Below are 17,774 nucleotides of genomic sequence, written 5' to 3'. Positions count from 1 at the left end.
TGGTGGATGGTTTACTCTGTCACAATGGTGACAGATATCCTGTCCAACGAAATATAAAGCTAATTTTATCCTATGAGATTTATATTTCTAAGATGGGATATCCGTCACCGTTGTGACGGAGTAATCCGTCCACCAAGATCTAATTCAGGCCCTTTGATTAGACCCACGAGTGAAGATCCATTGTCAAGGAAATGCTAGGGTCCTGAGGTAACAAGATATAACACATTTATGTTTTATCAGCATCACTAACCCTAAAATTTGGAGGTAAACCTACCTTCTTGAAGCCAGTAAAAACTGTTTTCCAACTCAGAGCTCTCTCCCTTTCTGTTGAAGGTTGCTACGAAAAACTGTCATTTGGCTATACCCTTACAACACTGTTGTGGTTTTCTGCTTTTTTGTTGTAAGATTGTTCAATTGTGCCTTATACTGTACTATATTGCAGAGGTTCACTATAATCTAGTGATCATAAACGTTATATACAGTGCATAGAGAGAGCCCCTGGTTTTACTACTTTCCAGCATTACATGTACTCAAAACTCTGACTGGACATTACCATTTAATTTTTATTGAATATTGAGATGTACTGTACCTAGAATCTCTGTACACATACAGGCACATGCATCAATGTTAAAGATTGCGATTCCTTATTTACGATTTTTAAGGAATCACAAATAAAGACTCGCAAAACACGATGCAAAAAAAAAATGGCGATAAATTAAAGAATCGTTAAAAATCGCAAATATAATAGCGATTCCGGCAATTGCGAACTCGTTATTAGCGATTTCGCTATTTGCGAAATCGCAATTACCGAAGTCGCTTTTTGAAGCATCTTGATGACATCAGAACCAGGAAGTGAGCAGCTCCAGCCTCATTTTCAGTGCACAGTCTCAGGGAGAGGAGGGAGCTGGCTCTGGGAGCTGAACAGGAGTGGGACAGAGACATTGGAAACACCTGGAATTTCAACTAAATGGAAGCTTCACAAACAGCAGAGGACAGCCAAACAGGCAGGAAGAGGAAAATAACGTTTTCTGAAAAAGAAATGGACACCCTCATTGAGGGAGTAGTCCACAGCCATGATAAGCTTTTTGGCAAATTATCATTAAAAGTGGCAGAGCAGGAGAAAAGAAAAATATGGATCCGGATCCAAAACAGGGTCAATGCCATTGGAGTGACACACCGCACCATTGAAGAGCTGAAAAAACGATGGTACGACTTGCGCAGTCAGGCTAAGGTGCGCATTGCCGACCGGCTCAAGGAGGCAATGAAGACAGGCGGGGGAACACTGACAGACACTGGGAACACTCCCATGGAGGACTTGGTAGAATCCACAATCCAGCCTGAAGCTGGTGTTGGTGTGACACAGCTAGACACGTCAGGAGCAGCAAACACATCTGATGGTAAGATGAATGCATGTTACCATTGTCCTCAATTATAAAGGTAGAAAATGACCTCAGTACAGCACAAGTGCACACTTTGAACATCCAGTACACAATGTATTCATAAAGGGAGGTGCATTATGGGAGATGTAGTCAGGTCAAGCAGTTACAATGAAAAACACACAAATATGAGATAAACAGCTCTAAATAGTGTAATATATTCTCAATGTAATAACAAAGCCAAAAATATATTACTGTGACATGACATCACAGACATTAATTAATGCTGTTTTGCACTGTTTAACCTCACAGATGTTCAACGTGTAGAAGCTGAGGATAGTGACTTCCAGGACATGCAAGACACCAGCGCAGTTGAACATATGGACACATCCGTGTTGCCAAAAAATCCATCACGTGCCCCAAACTCACGCAGGGCAACTGTCCCACCACTGGTCACCATGGATTCTGATGATAAGGCGGTTGTAACACCAAATGGCAGCCATGGCCAAGCCGCTCCCATCCCAAATCCACAAACACAGGTCCACAGAAGCAATGTCAGAGTCCGGCGTAGAAGAGCTAGATCCCTCAGAACACAGCAGGAGGAGCAACCAAATGATGTCTGGGGTGGTCTTGAAGGACAGATGCTCCGTATTCAGCGCCTGCAGACCAAGAACACACGTGCAGTACAGTTACAAATTGGGAAGATGGCAAGCAACATTGCAGTACTGTCCGATAGTGTGCAGCAACTGACCAAGGTCATGCAGGAGGGACATGTATCCCAGAAAAGACACCATTGTGAACTAATGCAGCACCTCAAAATGTATTCTAAATCAAACAATAGGCTGGCCACAACAACTGCATTGCTGGCACGTAGGTCTGTGACCATGCAAACAGAAATGTGCCATTGGAGCGGGGATTTGGCTAAGCACTGGACCAGGTGACCAATGCAGTGGAATTGATTAATGCTTCCACAATTGCGGCCAACATTTCCACGCAGGAAGAGGGTAGTGAGGGGGCCTCCGGCATAAGTAGTTTGGCAATGCCAGTCGCCACTGCAGGAAGACGCAACACATGCAGTACCCACTCCGCTTCCAACATTAGGGATGACGATGCTGGCTCTGACAGGCGTCTGGGTGTTCGAGGGAGAAAGCGCTAGACTGCCATGTACAATAACATTCCAATATGGTGACGTAACCATTGTTGTAATCTGACCTTTTGACTGACTTACAAGTAATTATTAGTTTTCAATCCACTTATGTCCATTACTCAGAATCCTGTGCCACTGGTCACATTAAAAGTGTGCTTCAACACTCATGTCATTATTTATTTAATTAAAGATTACTTTGATTGCAATATAAAGTTTCTGTGTCATCATTACTCACCTCAGAAATAATTTTGTGTGATGTCAAATCTTCTCCTGCGCCCTTCTGCTGCGCTTGCCCCTTGTGCTGCACGGTGGTGTGGCACTTGCTGATTCCCATCCTCCGAGTCGCTGTCAGACACCTCAATTTCCATTCCTGCCTTTGTCGCAATATTGTGCAGCATGGCACATGCTGCTACTATCTTGCAGCATTGTTCAGGGTTGTACTGAAGTGCTCCACCGGTCTTATGGAGACATCTGAATTGGCTCTTCAGCAGCCCAAATGTGCGCTCTATGATTTTCCTTGTTGAAATATGTGCTGCATTGTACCTCTGTTGATTGGCAGATGTGGGATTGAGGTAAGGCGTCATAAGGTAACTACGCAAGGCGTATGCGCTGTCGCCTACATGTAAGTAAGCAAAGGGTCAGTGGCAGTTTGACATTGACATACGTACAATGACTGTGAGAATCAATTACACATATTTACCAAGCAGATGTCCCTCTCCAAATTCTCCCATGACAAGACGGGTGTGTATGCCACTTTGCCTGAATATATAAGAATCATGTGCACTCACTGGAAATTGCGCAACAATGTCAGTTATTATGTTTTTGGCATTGCAAACAACCTGAATATTGAGAGAATGGTAACATTTCTATTTCTAAATAAATATTCCTGTGCTGCAGGGGGACATATTGCCACGTGGGTGCAATCAATACAACTCAAAACATGTGGGAAGCAAGCTATCTGGTAAAACTCCTGTTTAGTTTTCGCAAGGTCAAGCGCGGTGGTAGGGAAATTGATGTGTGACCCGATCAAGGACATCATGGCATCAAGGAATGCTTTGAATATTCTTGAAAGTGCGCTTTGTGACACACCTCCCGCTACAGCAATGACCCCCTGAAAATTGGTCCTACGTGTCTGTCGTTGCAGAATGGGATCCAATTCATTGATTAGATCATGGACCATTGCTGCATTGAGCCTATACTTATCGTATATCTCATCCTCTTGCTGTCCTATCAAAGTTATGCGGACTCTGAAAATGCGCTCATTTATCCGCCTCCGTCTGTGTCCAGCAGCCTGCAACCTCATCCTCCTCGCCATCAGGTAAATCCCTGCCATTGTGAAATGTGCTAGCTCATTCTGGGTGTCTTTAAATAGGTTTAAGTTGATTTTCAGCTGTATCTGATTTGCACTCATGATTACCACCTGGTTGTGATTCTTCTTATTTAGCTCTTGCAAAATTGCGATTTTCTGTGAAATCGCAATTTGTGAGTTTTCATGCATATATTTTGCGAATCTTTATTTGCGATTCGCTATTTGGGAGACGCAAATACAGAATCGCAATATAAATCGCAGAATGTTTAGCGATTCTTTATATTTGCGAAAACTTGTGTTTTCGCAAATATACAGTTGATGCATTGCGATCGCAAAAGCCATTTTTTAGCGATTCGCTGATTTTGCGATTTTTTTAAACGCTTGATGCATGTGCCTGTAAGAGCCTAGAGTTGGCCTCAATGCTAATCCATATTGACCCAGAATGTCAGGGTGGCTTAGTGAATCCACCTTTCTGTCACAGAACCAGTACCCAGAGTTGAGGTAAGTGGGAACCCCAGAATGCTCCATTTCTGAATGCTTGCTGGTCCTTGCAGATTCAGACCCTGAGAAAATGCATGAGAATTCTCCTATAAAGCTGGTGTTTTTGAAAGAAATCAACAAATCATAAAGCAGTGTTGCAAACAGAGCATAGCAGGCCAGATATATGAACTGACCCTCTTGCAGTGCTGTAGAAAGTTTGCATAGTGCAGTTCTGCGAGAAGGCCATTAATTTTCCCCTTTGCCTACAAATAATGATCTAATCGGAAACAGAGTAAATGTTCTGTGTATCTCATAATTGCCCAGTACCATCATAAGCACTTATAGGGCCCTGGGCAAGGCATATTTTGGGACGACCTCTTTGGAACAACTTAGTATATACCAGCCATTTGCAGCTAATTCAGCCTTTGTGATATCAGACAGTATTGAATAAATCTTTATAGCCTGCTGCTGAGTGCTGTCCCGTTTGTTAGAGGCCCTGAACTAGAGTTGTAGGCCCGAGCGCAGGCAAGGGTCTATAATGAGTGAGACAGCACTTTAACAACTGGTATAGCCTGAGGTAGAAGGGCGATAAGTTTATTGGAACATTCCACCAACTAAGGGTAGAATGTTATAAATCAGAAAGGGAGAAATAGGAATACCAACATTGGAAGGATTATACCAAGCATTAGAAGCCTGAAGCACTCCATTGTCTTCAATGGAGCTCTCAACATTGCAATGTTCTAATCATGTGGTCAACTTTCAGTATCTGCAACATGCAAAAACAGCCAAAGCTTAAGCTGCCTGGCACCCTCCAACCAAATTGTGCCAAACGAAAGGTTCAGCAAAAACTGATAAGTCAATTTCTTTTGGAACTTGGATATAGATTTAGTTTTGCAACAACAATTTCTTAAATGAAATTCAGTGTCTTTTCAGCCTGTTCCTGCAGTAAATATGTGATGAGGGTGGCTTTGTGAATGTTTAGTGGAGCATATTGTTGTGTTTACCTCTTATTGTCCTCGCGACTCGCCTCGCGCTACCCTCTGCCGTGAGCCCTCGCCCAAGGTTCCATGACGTTTCCCCGTTCTATTCTGGAACCTTGGGCGAGGGTGATGGTTGGAGGGACAGTTGAGGATTTCACCTTAGACTGTCAGACGCCTCTCGGTGTCAGGGCTTACTTGAAATAAACTACATCTTAACCTTACCTGCTCCCGGTGCCTTCATCTTTACAAATTGGCGACGAGGATGGGATTCAAACCCACGCGTGCTGTGCACAAACCACTTTCTATTGTATTTCATTGCTGGATATTCATAAACAAATATAAATCACACTTCACAACTTGCATCCTCACACAACAGTGAATATCAAAGCACTGCTCTGAGGATTTTCACTACCGAAATCTGATTAGATTTTTTTCCTAAACCCCTTCACTTTCCTTTACTTCCCCCCGTCGTTCTTTATATACACAACTATGTTTAGTAAGAGAAACAGAAGGCAGCGGTAAACCAAAGAAGGACAGAAAGGTAAACAGAATGTTATAGTGAGAGGGGTGGAGTTGAGGTATAAGGAGGGTGGAATTACAGATGAGGAAAAGAGGGAGTGGTGAGGTAGGGAGAGATGGAAGCTAAACAGAAACCTATTAGCTAACTCTTAAGGAAGCCACAAAGAAGTAGCAGGAAGATGTAGATAGAGAAAGGCATATAGCGAGACAAGCTAGGTAAAAATAAATGCATAGAGAGAGAGAAGAGGTGGGGTGCAACAGGGAACTATGCAGAGGGAAAATACAGTAGAAAAAGAGGTGAGCTGGTGAACAGTAGAGCCTGAGAGAGCTACAGGTAGACAGTAAGAAAGAGGAGATGGTGAAAGAAGTACAGAAAATGCAAGGTAGCAAGAGACCGCAAAAATGAGAAGAAGTTTAGACAGACATGTCAGTAAAAGTAAGTAGCTGGAATGTTGCAGTGGGAATGTTACAAGGTACAAAGGTTTGTTTATAACAATTGTGAAAAATGTATCTGAATAAGATCTTTCTGAAAGCTTATATAAAAAATTTGTGAAAACAATGTCACAGAGAGGAAAATCTAAATTATTTCAGCTTTGCGATCTCATAGAAAAGTAGAGAAAGAACGTGGCGAAGAGTTGGAAGAAACGAGGTGTAGTGGGAAACCAGTGATGTAGAGAAAAATGGTGATGTAGAGAGAGAGAGAGAGAGGGAGAGAGAGAGAGAGATGAGGTTGATACAGAGGTAGAGCGAGAGGGTGAGCCAGATAGAAAGTGTGAGGTAGAGAGACATATAAAGAGAAAGAGGTACAGAAAAAGGTGAGGTGGATAAGTGAATCCAAAAATGGACAAGAAGGTGAAGGTGCAGAGAGAGATGAGGGAGGCAGAGAGTGGACAGAGGAAGAGACAGAGAAGGTAGTGATAGATTGAGAAAAAGAGCTAGACAAAGAGAGGTAACAAGACCAGAGTAAGGTAGTGAGAAATGTAAGGTAGAGGGAACAAAGGTAAAGAGAGGGTGGGTGGATAGGCGAGGGAGCAGATGGATGGTGAGGTGAACAGAGAGGCTAGATGTAGATAGTAAAACACTAGGACAACCAAAAACTAAGGGTCATATAAGCCCCTCCCACCCGCCGCCATGCCTGTTATCAACAGGTCCCAGACACAAACACAGCAGGAGGGAGGGAGGGAAGAGGACTGGGACGTGGAGGACCCTAATCGGGGTAAGGAAGATTACCGGTAAGTAACAAGACATTACCTTCTCAAAGTACAAAACTTTTAATCAAATAAATGATCAACAAACAGTACCGTTCAGAACGCCAACAGCAAAACTGTCAACAGATGCATGCAAAACATCAAGTCGATAATGCCGAACAAATGTGTGATGGGATTGCCAAGTAGCCACCCTACAAATCTCCTGGATATAGACCCCTGCCGCCTCGGCCCAGGAAGCGGACACAAAACGTGTCGAACGACCCAGCACCGGAGACGGAGGAGGCAGATCCACAGACTTATAGGACTGGCAGACTGCCAAACGCACTCATCGACTGATTGTGGAAGTGGACACCTTCTTCCCTTTAGCCACACCCCCGCAGGAGAAAGCCGTAACCCCAGCTAACGCTGTAGGTAAATCTGAAGAGCCCTGCGAACATCCAAATAAGGGGGAACAAGGGAATCCCCCTTGGTGGGCAAATCAGGAATTATCACCTCCTGCTGCAAATAGAATTTGGAAGAAACCTTAGGCAGAAAAGCTGGATCAAGCTGCAAAACAACCCGATCCTGCAGAAACTGTAAATAAGGAAAAGAAATGAGCAATGCACCCAACTTACTAACCGACGAGCGGAAGTGATGGCCAGCAAAAAAAGCCACTTTAGCGGACAACCACAACAAGTCTGCATCCAACATGGGCTCAAAAGGGGGCAACTGCAGACCCTGCAAAACAATAGGCAAATCTGAAGAAGGCACGAGCACAGGAGAGACCGGCAGATCAAGCTGAAAGCTCCAAAGAAGCCGGCTCATCAAAGGGGCAACAACCTTCAAGGAGGCCCCAGGACCCCTACAAGCACGAACCACCGCCCACTGAGCAGAAAAAGTGGAAGGGGAAAGACCCTTTAAAAAACCATCCCAGAGAAAATCCAACACAAAAGCAGAATCCCCCAGCACAGGATCCACCCCATGGGAAGAACACCAAGAGACAAAAGATCCCCAATGAAGAACATAGCATTTAAGGGTCGAAGGCCGACATGACAGCTGGATGTCACAAGCCACCACAGAAGAACAGCCCAAAGACTCCGACGTCAACCGATCAAGAGCCACGCCGCCAGCTACAAACAACGAAGACAAGGCAGAGACAGGAGCGTAAACTGAAGAGGAGCCGGAACCAAAGGAAGCCGGACAAACCAACCCCCGCCAGCCACAACAGGAGAGGAAACCAAAGGCGGCGAGGCCAGAAAGGATCAATCGACAGGACCGACACTCTCACGCCCCAAATCTTCAGCAGCATCCTCAGTAGGAGGGGAATAGGAGGGAAGGCACACAGAAGGCCCGACGGCCAGGAAATCGAAAGAGCATCCATAGCCCAAGCCTGAGGACACATCACCTCTGAACAAAACCGGGGGAGAAGAGCGTGGTGAGGAGAGGCAAATAGATCGATCCAGGGAGTCCCAAACCGAAGACAAAGGGACTGGAACAGGGGAAGAGAGAGATGGTACAGAATGGAGTATGGAAGGCTGCGGCTCAAAGCATCTGCGTGAAAATTCATCTGTCCCAGAATGTACACTGCCCTCAAATCCAACAGATGAGATTCCACCCAAGCACAAATCATGGAGGCCAGTAGGTTCAGAAACGCACACATGGTCCCCCCTGACGGTTCAAGTAACAACGAGCCACCTGATTGTCAGTACGAACCAACAGATTTGTCCCATGGAGATGAGCCTGAAAGAACTGCACCGCCTCCCAGATGGCCGCCAACTCTGCCAGTTCGAGGAACGGGTGCTGTCCCCCCAAAGCCACCGACCCTTGGCTTCCAACGACCCCAACGTGGCACCCCAACCCCAAAGTCTGGCATCCGTCGTCAACAAAAGGGGAGGAGGAAGACAAAACCGCGCCCCCTTTTCCATATTGGGAGTGCAAAGCCACCAGTCCATGTCCCGAACCAGAGCAAGAGAGAGAGGAACCAGAGTCTCGTAATCTGCCTGGGAGGAATCCCACCAAGCCAACACATGAGTCACCAAGGGCTTGAGATGGAGGTGAGCCCAAGGAACCCCAGCAGTGGTGGCAGCCATCAACCCCTGGACCTGCAACAAAACACGAGCCGGGGCAGAGGGACGACTCAACAGATCCAGCAACAGAGTCTGCAGGGAAAGGATCCAAACAGAAGGTAGAGACACTGCCCCCAGAGAGGTGTCGAACAGACCCCCAATGAACTGAAGTCTCTGAACAGGATCCAGATGAAACTTTGCCAGGTTCAACTTGAACCCCAGATCCTGGAACAGGGTCAACGTAGCCTCCACCGCCAGAAGAGCCTTAGGATAGGAGGAAGCAGAGATCAAGCAATCATCAATATAGGGAAACACTGAGAAACCCCGATGCTGCAAAGCCCCCACAGCAGGAGTCAATACCTTAGTAAAAGTCCTGGGAGCAGTGGAGAGGCCGAACAGCAAAACCTGAAACTGGAAATGCATCCCCTGGACAGCAAACTACAAGAACCGCTGACTGGCAGGATGGACTCGAACGTCAAAATAGGCGTCTTTCAAGTCCAGACGAGACAAAAAATCACCCTCTTAGATGAGGGGAATGACGGACTGAAAGGTGACCATCTGAAAATGATCTAACCGCACCAACTTGTTCACAGTTTGGAGATTCAGAATCGGGCGGAAGGAACCATCTGGTTTTGGGACCAGAAACAGATGGGAATAGAACCCCAGGCCCACTTCTTCCACTGGAGCCGGTACAATAGCCCCCTTTGACAACAACATGGTGACACCGGACAACATGGCAGACCGCCTAACTGGATCTTTTGACAAAGGGGTAACCAGAAAGTAATCCAGAAGGGGAGGGACATGGAAGGGGATCTGGTAACCAAACCTGATAACAGACAAGACACACTGGTCGAAAATCAGGGCAGAAACAAACGGAGCGGAGCCCCCACAAGGGCATAGTCAAAGCCCCCTGAAAACCCTGCTTATGAAAAAGGGACTTCTTCTTAGGCACAGGCTGAAAAGCCTTGAACATTTTTGTCTCCTCCGCAGAGCACTGCACCATCGCATTCAAAGTGTCCCCAAAGAGATGGGGGCCCTCAAAAGGCAGCTTATGGACCAAGGCCTTTTGAGCAGTCTCAAGACACCAAGGTTTGGTCCAGAGAGACCGCCTACCAGCCACTGCTGCCCTGGCAGCCGAGGAGAAGCCCCACAATGAAACAAAAGTCACATCCAAGAGGAATTGCACCAAGACCTCCATCTGTGCCAAGACAGGAGTAGGGTCCCCTTGATCCTGCAAACAGTCAAACAACTTTTCAAAATCCTTCAGAAGGACCTGTGAGGCATAGGCCGCATATGTGCTAGCATGGACCCCAAAATGAGAAGCCGGGTAAGAACGCTTGAGAGTAGACTCCACCTTCCGCTCCACCGGGTCCGACAGAGAAGCCTCCGCCGATGACAAAGAGGAAGAAGAAGCAGAAGCGATAGAGGAGAAGAGAGAACTGACTTTGGGAACTCCTGGAAACTGGACGTCAAAGTCCGCCAGGCGATACCGCTTCCCCAGAAAGCGAGGGATACCCTGTTTATCAACCTCAAGCCATTCCTTATTCAGTATATCCTTCAGGACATCATGGAAGGGAAGGTCATCCACCACAGAGGAACTATATTGGGCGTAAAACCCCTCATCAGACAATGATTTAGGGTCAAAACCAAGCACCTCACAAATATGGACCAGCATATCCGAAAACCCTTGCCCTGGACGTACTTTCCCTTAGGGGAATTGTCCATGTACTCCTCATTATCTTTAGACCTCTTCACCGCAGGCTCAAGCAGCACAGACTGGACAGCAGAATTGATCAATTCGTGCAAGTCAGCCCTAGAAATCTGCAAAACGTCATCCTCTTGTAGGTCCTAGACATTATGCTGCTTGGAAACTGCCTTTGCAGGCACCGGAGAAGAAGCCCCCTCACTCATGGCGAGCAAAAAAGGAAAACCCCACAGGAAGCTCCCAACACACAAAAAGGAAGTGCCCAGCAACCTCCATTAAATACTGCCCCCAAACACCAAATCTCGTCAGGTGAGACTGGAAAAACCAACAAAATGGGCAGCCCTGCAGTCTCCACCCACAGCCACATACATCAAACATGGCCGCAGGGGCCGAACACCGCTTGTAACCCCCACCGCCGGAATGACCCGGGCCAGGACATCAGGAGAGCTCCCCGCCCCAGTCCAGCACATGCGCGGGGAGCGTCCTGACCCCGGAGCAGGAGCGCGACCGACCAGAGCACCGGTACGGCCGTGGAGAGATACAAACCAATCCAGAAAACAATACATGAAAATTGACAACCTTTTAAAAATGGCTATGAAAGACTCACGGCACCGCAACCATCCTGCAGGCAAAACCGGAACCAGAAGCAGGGAACACGGAGCACCAGCATTGCAACCGCCGTCAGAGCAGAAAAAAAACAGGAATGGCGTGGGATGGAGGGGCTTATATGACCTTTAGTTTTTGGTTGTTCTAGCGTTTTGATTGGCTGGGTGGAGGCTGGTCTGCCTCACTATGTAAGGACTAGGAAGGGGAGGGCCCATGAGGGGGTAATGAGGCAGAAAGATGGCTGAGAGAGAGAGAGAGAGAGAGAGGAGTAGGGAAATGTGAGGCATAGAGAGCTGGAGAGAGACAGAGAGGCGAGGTACAGAGAGGAGTTTCAGAGAGGTGAAGTAGGTGAAGAAGTAATACAGAGAGGTGAGAGGCAGTGTGAGGTGGAGAGAGCGATGTAAAGGAAACAGAGTTGAAGAAGAGAGAGAGGGGATAAAGAGGTAGAGATGTGGAGGTGGGTGAAGAAGAACAGTTGAGGAAAGGCGGTGTGAAAGGTGAAGAGAGGAGGGGTCGAGAGAGGTATATTGAGAGGTGAGGTAGAGTGAGTTCGAATACAGGGCGTGGTACATACAGATGTAGAGGTAAGTAGAGAGAAAGATAAAGAAAGAGGTGCTAGCTGGAAGATGGGAGATGCAGTGAGAAAAGAGAGAGGTAGATTATTTTAACGTAATGGCCAACTGCCTGAGAATGCAAGTGCTAATGTAGGGGAGGTCAGTTCTGCTGAACTGTAAAATCAAATAATAATCAGTTTTTTTATCTACGCATCATAATGACTTTTCCGGGTGGTGGGGGGTGGCTTGAGGTTGCGTGTCCTGGGCAATTTCCCACTTTGCCAATGCCTGAAACGGCTTCGTCGTTGTCAAGACATGACTAAACCGTGCAGGCTAAATCAGGCATTTGAGCCTTCTCACTTTCTCAATGCGTCATCATGGGAACCCTCAGCGAGAAAGAGATGCCGAGGGCACGCAGAGGTCCTCTATCTGACTGAACAACTTCTTCTCTGGAAAGGATTTCCTGTTATCAGCAAGAAAGATTCATTCACTGGCTCATGATCAGCTTGGATACATTTCCTTTACAATTGGATCCCGTGCAATTGTAGAAAAAGCGTAGTCCAGGTGCTCATAGCAAGTAAACTGCACTATGGCAATGTCTTGTATGTAGGCATGGCAGACTATATGTTGTCATGACTGCAAGTAACACAAAATGCGGCGGCCAGATTGATTTGCAAGAAAGATAGATACAGCTCTGCTTCTGCCTGCTTAACCACGCTTAACTGGTTACCCATGTGCCAAAGAGCAAAGTTTAAGCTACTCTGCCAGGTGCCTAAAGCGTTGTAAAAAAATGGGTCCAATAATTCTGCTGGACAGAGTAGAAGTCTATATGCCATCTCATGATCTGAGATCCAACAATGTTGCATTTGCAAAAACAAGATGTATAAAGAAAAGTCAGAGTAGGAGGCCGTTCATTCTCACTTCAGGCAGCTGTGCAGTGGAATAATCTACCACTAGATTTGCCTCTTACCGAAGACCATCTAGGGTTCAGGAAGAAGTTAAAAACATGGTGGTCCACGACCTGAAGACGCAGACCCCTGTGCTTCTCCGTGCCAATGTGAATGACAGGAAGCAATGATAGCACCATGATATCCAGTCCGGGTGAGTGATGCGCTCTACAAGAACTATAAATACATAAATAAATTTACAAGCAGTGTCAGGGAAAGCTTCTGCCCCCTCTTCTTTCCTTTTGTAGTAAGTAGATTGTATTGTTATGATAAATGTGTAGTGTTACTTTATGGAATGTAACTAGGTGAGCAGTAGGTAGAATGTTACTGGGGATCTAGAATCTCTGGTGGAAGTCAGATGGAGACTGGATGTTGATGGGATATGTCGTGGGTTCTTTGCTCTGAAAATAAATACTACATTTCATGAATCTTCTGTTCCTGAGATTTCATTTTATGCTCTGAAGGTGAAGAGAGCATACTACACCTTTGCAATTCTGAAGAGTTTGTAATGGGCTTCGAGCGAATTCGTATTGCTGGTGAATTTATTTACTATCCCTGTTTTTGTAAAAAAAATTTTTTTTAAAAAGCTAGGCCTTCACATTTGGACAGTGTCGTGCAGCAGGCCCGTGCACGAACCTGTCACTCAGACAGGGACAAGGGGCGTATGATCATCCATCGTTTCTCTGATATGGATAATATGTAGCCTGCAGGCTGCATCGTTTCCATGCGATCTCTGTACCTCTCTCTTAGAGGTCTAGACATGTCATAGATTATTGTGGTGCTTGAAAATAAAGACGCTTTCAAAATAGGCACGCTTCCATAATTAAAGAGAAGGAGTTATGAAAGAAATATAGTATAAACTATGAACAGGTGACAATCAGCTCAAGATGTACTTTCGCCCTCCAACTGACAGCTACGGACATTTTTCTATACAGTTAGGAAAATGCAATGTCCCAATATGTACATTCAGGGTTTTATTTGTTTTATTTCTACTTATAACTTATTTCAAATATACGTTCATGAGGAAATTAAATGCACGGGAACCTATACTTTTTTTTATATTTGAGCAGAATTTTTACAAAAAGACATGATTTTTTTTTTTAAAATGGAAGGGCAATTCTAAAAAAACATTTAAATCATCAGCAATAATCAATATAAATTACAAGTCAAAAGTGGTGCAAGTGTTCATACATAGTATGGGTTAGAGGTTACTATTATCACCAATCAAGTAAAATCTTCAAGATAAACATTGAAAGCACACTAAAAGTGCAGGGCAGCAAAAAAAGTATGTAGTATCTTAATTCATAACTAAGGTTCCTTGAGAGTATGGTAAAGTGCATAGACGGGCGAGAGTAAAATAGTTGCCGGACACCAATAACCCTCATGATCATATTACATGATGAAATACAGATCACCTCTGCAATGAAGTGCAATAAGACATCACGAATACCATTATTTGCAATCATAATTCAATAGGTCAACTACTCAACCATGTAGAATATTAGAAAAATACTATAGCCCAGCCCTTCGGGACATGGAGCAAGATTCACTTTAAGGTGAACCCAAACTATCCTGAACCAGAGAGCCCCGATTTTCAATAGAATCAAGATACTACCAAGAGGTCTTGAATCTCTTTAAGCTCCCGTCCCTCTTGCCACTTTATATTTTGATTTCATGCCAAAAACAATACATTTGACATAGGGTTTACCCGCGAGGATCCAACCCGCGGTGCTGCTAAAAAGTGTTCTAGTTTCATGTATGTACATATCTTTGTGACTCAGGGTGTACCCTGTAACTGTTTGGGGCTGTATTGTCAGGGTGGGCCTGGGGTGGACAGTGTGTCGCACCGCATAAGGGTGGTCTCTCGCTCTCTGGTTAGGGGGGTTAGTTTAGGAATTGTCCACAGTGTGCATACTATTGGTATCATAACAATACCAGTTGGCCTAGTACTGCTAGTAATATTTCCAAATGTTTTATATGCCCGAAAGTATATGATGTTCATGTTATAATTACTGAATATGTGTGTATAAAAACGTTTTTTACTTACATTCTGTGTGAAGACTCTTTTGTGATGCTCTGATGCGGGTGACTGCTGTGCCTTTTCTTGCCTCTGAGGAAAGCTGACTGCTCAGTGCCAAGCTACCCAAGGGTGAGCACAGGTTATACAGTGAGTGTAATCACCTGCCCTTGACGGGAGCAGTAGGTTTTGCCTGGCTGGTGGCATTCCTTCAGCCAACCAGAAAGCGCTGGTTCCAACATTGACCAGTCACAAAAATGGATCCCAGTGTTTCAATAATGCAATTAAGCACTTCTAAAAAACACTGGTGATCCATTGGTTACTACACAACTTAATTCTGTGATTACCACTTACCTTCTGGACAATGCTGCTTCCTGAAGCTGGCACTGGGAAGACTTAAAAGTGAGCACAGTGTGCCACCATTTTCAGAATAATTAAGTGGGTGGTAGAATGACAAATGAAGGGCTGTTGTTTCCTCACCACATTAATGGCACGATTACAACTTTGGCGCATTTGCCCCGGCTCTCCGCTGGCACGGCTGCGGGAAAACCGTGTGAGGACCGCCCGCCCAATAATGACTTTTTGAGTAATTGGCGGGCATTTCCTTTGCCGTTCCCACAGTGGTTCATATAAAATAGGCACCTCAATGGGATCGCCAAAGTCCCTTGAAAAGTCCATGCCGTGATGGAACTTCTAAGCATGCACACAGGTGGGGCATATGTTGTGCTCCCCGTGTGCATCCACGAGGCATGTGGCACAAGGGATCCCCCTTTCTTTCCTCACCACCCCTGTTTTCATGGAGGAAAGACCTCCATGAAATCAGCGGTGGTGATGGAAGTTGTTATATGCTTGGCCACGGTGGTCCCACCAAGCATATAGCTACCTGCGGACCTCTGCACCACCACCAGGGAATCGGCAGTCCCAGGGCGACACGGCCAATAGGGTCGTAATGGGATGATCACAAGACCGCCACCGCTGCACCACCACGAGTCTGGCGGTCCTCAGACTGCCAGACCTGTAATCGTGCCCTAAGAGTGTAGAGCGTGGTCTTGGTCTAGGAGAGGGGTGAAAGGTAACATTGAAAATGGTTTGCCTCTTATGAAAGACCATTGAGAATGTGCAGGGTGAGAGCTTTACTGTGGTAGATAGTACCAACACTGGGGAGGTATACATCCCTGACTCTAGAACAATTAATCAAACATGATTTATAGAGCGCAGGGATCACCTGCGAGGGTATGTAGGCACTAGATGAGGGAATAACTGACTCCTACACTCACATGAAGGATGCCCTGATGCAGAAGTTTGGTGTCACACCTGAAGTGTACAGGCAAAGGATTTTGGGCACACACAAGAACACACAACAGTCCTGGGTTGAATTTGAAGATTTCTCAATAAAAGCATGACAGGGCTGGGTAAAAGGCAATGAAGTCACTACTTATGGTAGGTTATATAATCTGATCATGAAGGAGCAAGTCTAATAAGTTAGAGTTACACCAGTATCTAGTGGATTCCAAGTTGTCTAACCCCTAAACAGTTTCTTGAGGCAGCTGACGTGTTCACTAGGGAGTCTACAAAGACTCAGGGGTATGATCCCAAGAAAAGGGGTTCAGCCTCACCTCAGAGGAAAGAGAAGAGCAACAAGATGACAAGAAGAAGTTCTTACAAGAACCCCACAAGTTTACTTACGATCGGGAGTCCCAGCCTTTTTCAAACCCAAGTGGGGAGAGTACAAGAAGAAGAAACTGTGTGACGCAATGAAGGTTGGGGTGTGCCAGGACCGTCACAAACCAGGGCATAAAAAACGGACACAGGGGCACATGCATCAACATAAGGAATTGCGATTCCTTAATAGAGATTTTTAAGGAATCGCTATTTAGGAATCGAATTTCCTTTTGCATGTAGTAATCGCTAAATACATTGCGATTCCTACACATTCCCTATTAGTGAATCGCAAATTGTTATTCACTAATAGGGAATGCCTTCCCATTAATTCCTATGGGCCTAGATTGCGCATGCAATTTCAAGGGTGCTAGGGGGCCAAAAGGCCACCCTGATGCACCACCAAAATTGGCATTTGTGCACATGTGGCGAACACACATGCCCCAAGGGCATGTGTGCGCCACATGGCACTTAGAAAAATTAAATTTTGTGCATTTTTCTAAGGAATTGCAAATTACCATCAACTTGAAGTTGATGGTAATTTGCGATTCCTTAATGCAAAGTCGCATTCTGAGAATGCTTCTTGCATTATTGCAGTTCCCTAACTGCATTCGCAAAATAGGTAATCACAAATTTTGCGATTACCTATTTGCGAATGGCTTTGGGCTTGATGCATCCCAAAAGGCTAATTACCGGTCGCAAAGGGACCAATTATGCGAATCGGCCCCTTTGCGACGGGTAATTAGCTTGATGCATGTGCCCCTCAGTCTCATCCAAGAATCCCCCCACTGGTGGGCAGTCCTAAATAGCTGGTAGTGTAGGAATTTGGGTTGAAGTTGGGGGAGAACAGGGGTTTTACTGAAGCCACCCAAGTCTCTGTTTGTGGAGTGAATGTTGAAGCCCTGGCTGCCATACCTACCAGCATAGGGAAGTAAATACAATGCATAGTCATCAATGGGACCAAGGTAGAGGCCACTGTGGTGAACTGACTGGTTTCCCCAGAGCAGATTATCCCAGATGTTCTCCATAGGGCAGTCAATACTGATAATAAGGAACCATTTCAGTTCATAGCAACGGTCACCTTTGAGTGGGGAGGAGTTACTGGCTGAAGAAAGTAGTTGTGCGCTGTTAGAAGGGCGCTCTCCGGGGAGTCAGAGGGTGTCGGACTGACCAACCCGAGAGCCACCGTTCCGTAGGAAAGTAGCCGAGCGCCGCTGAGAAG

This window comes from Triturus cristatus, chromosome 5_2, assembly GCF_964204655.1.
Source record: "Triturus cristatus chromosome 5_2, aTriCri1.1, whole genome shotgun sequence".
Taxonomy (NCBI): Eukaryota; Metazoa; Chordata; class Amphibia; order Caudata; family Salamandridae; genus Triturus; species Triturus cristatus.
Note: the sequence above shows the minus strand (reverse complement) of the source record.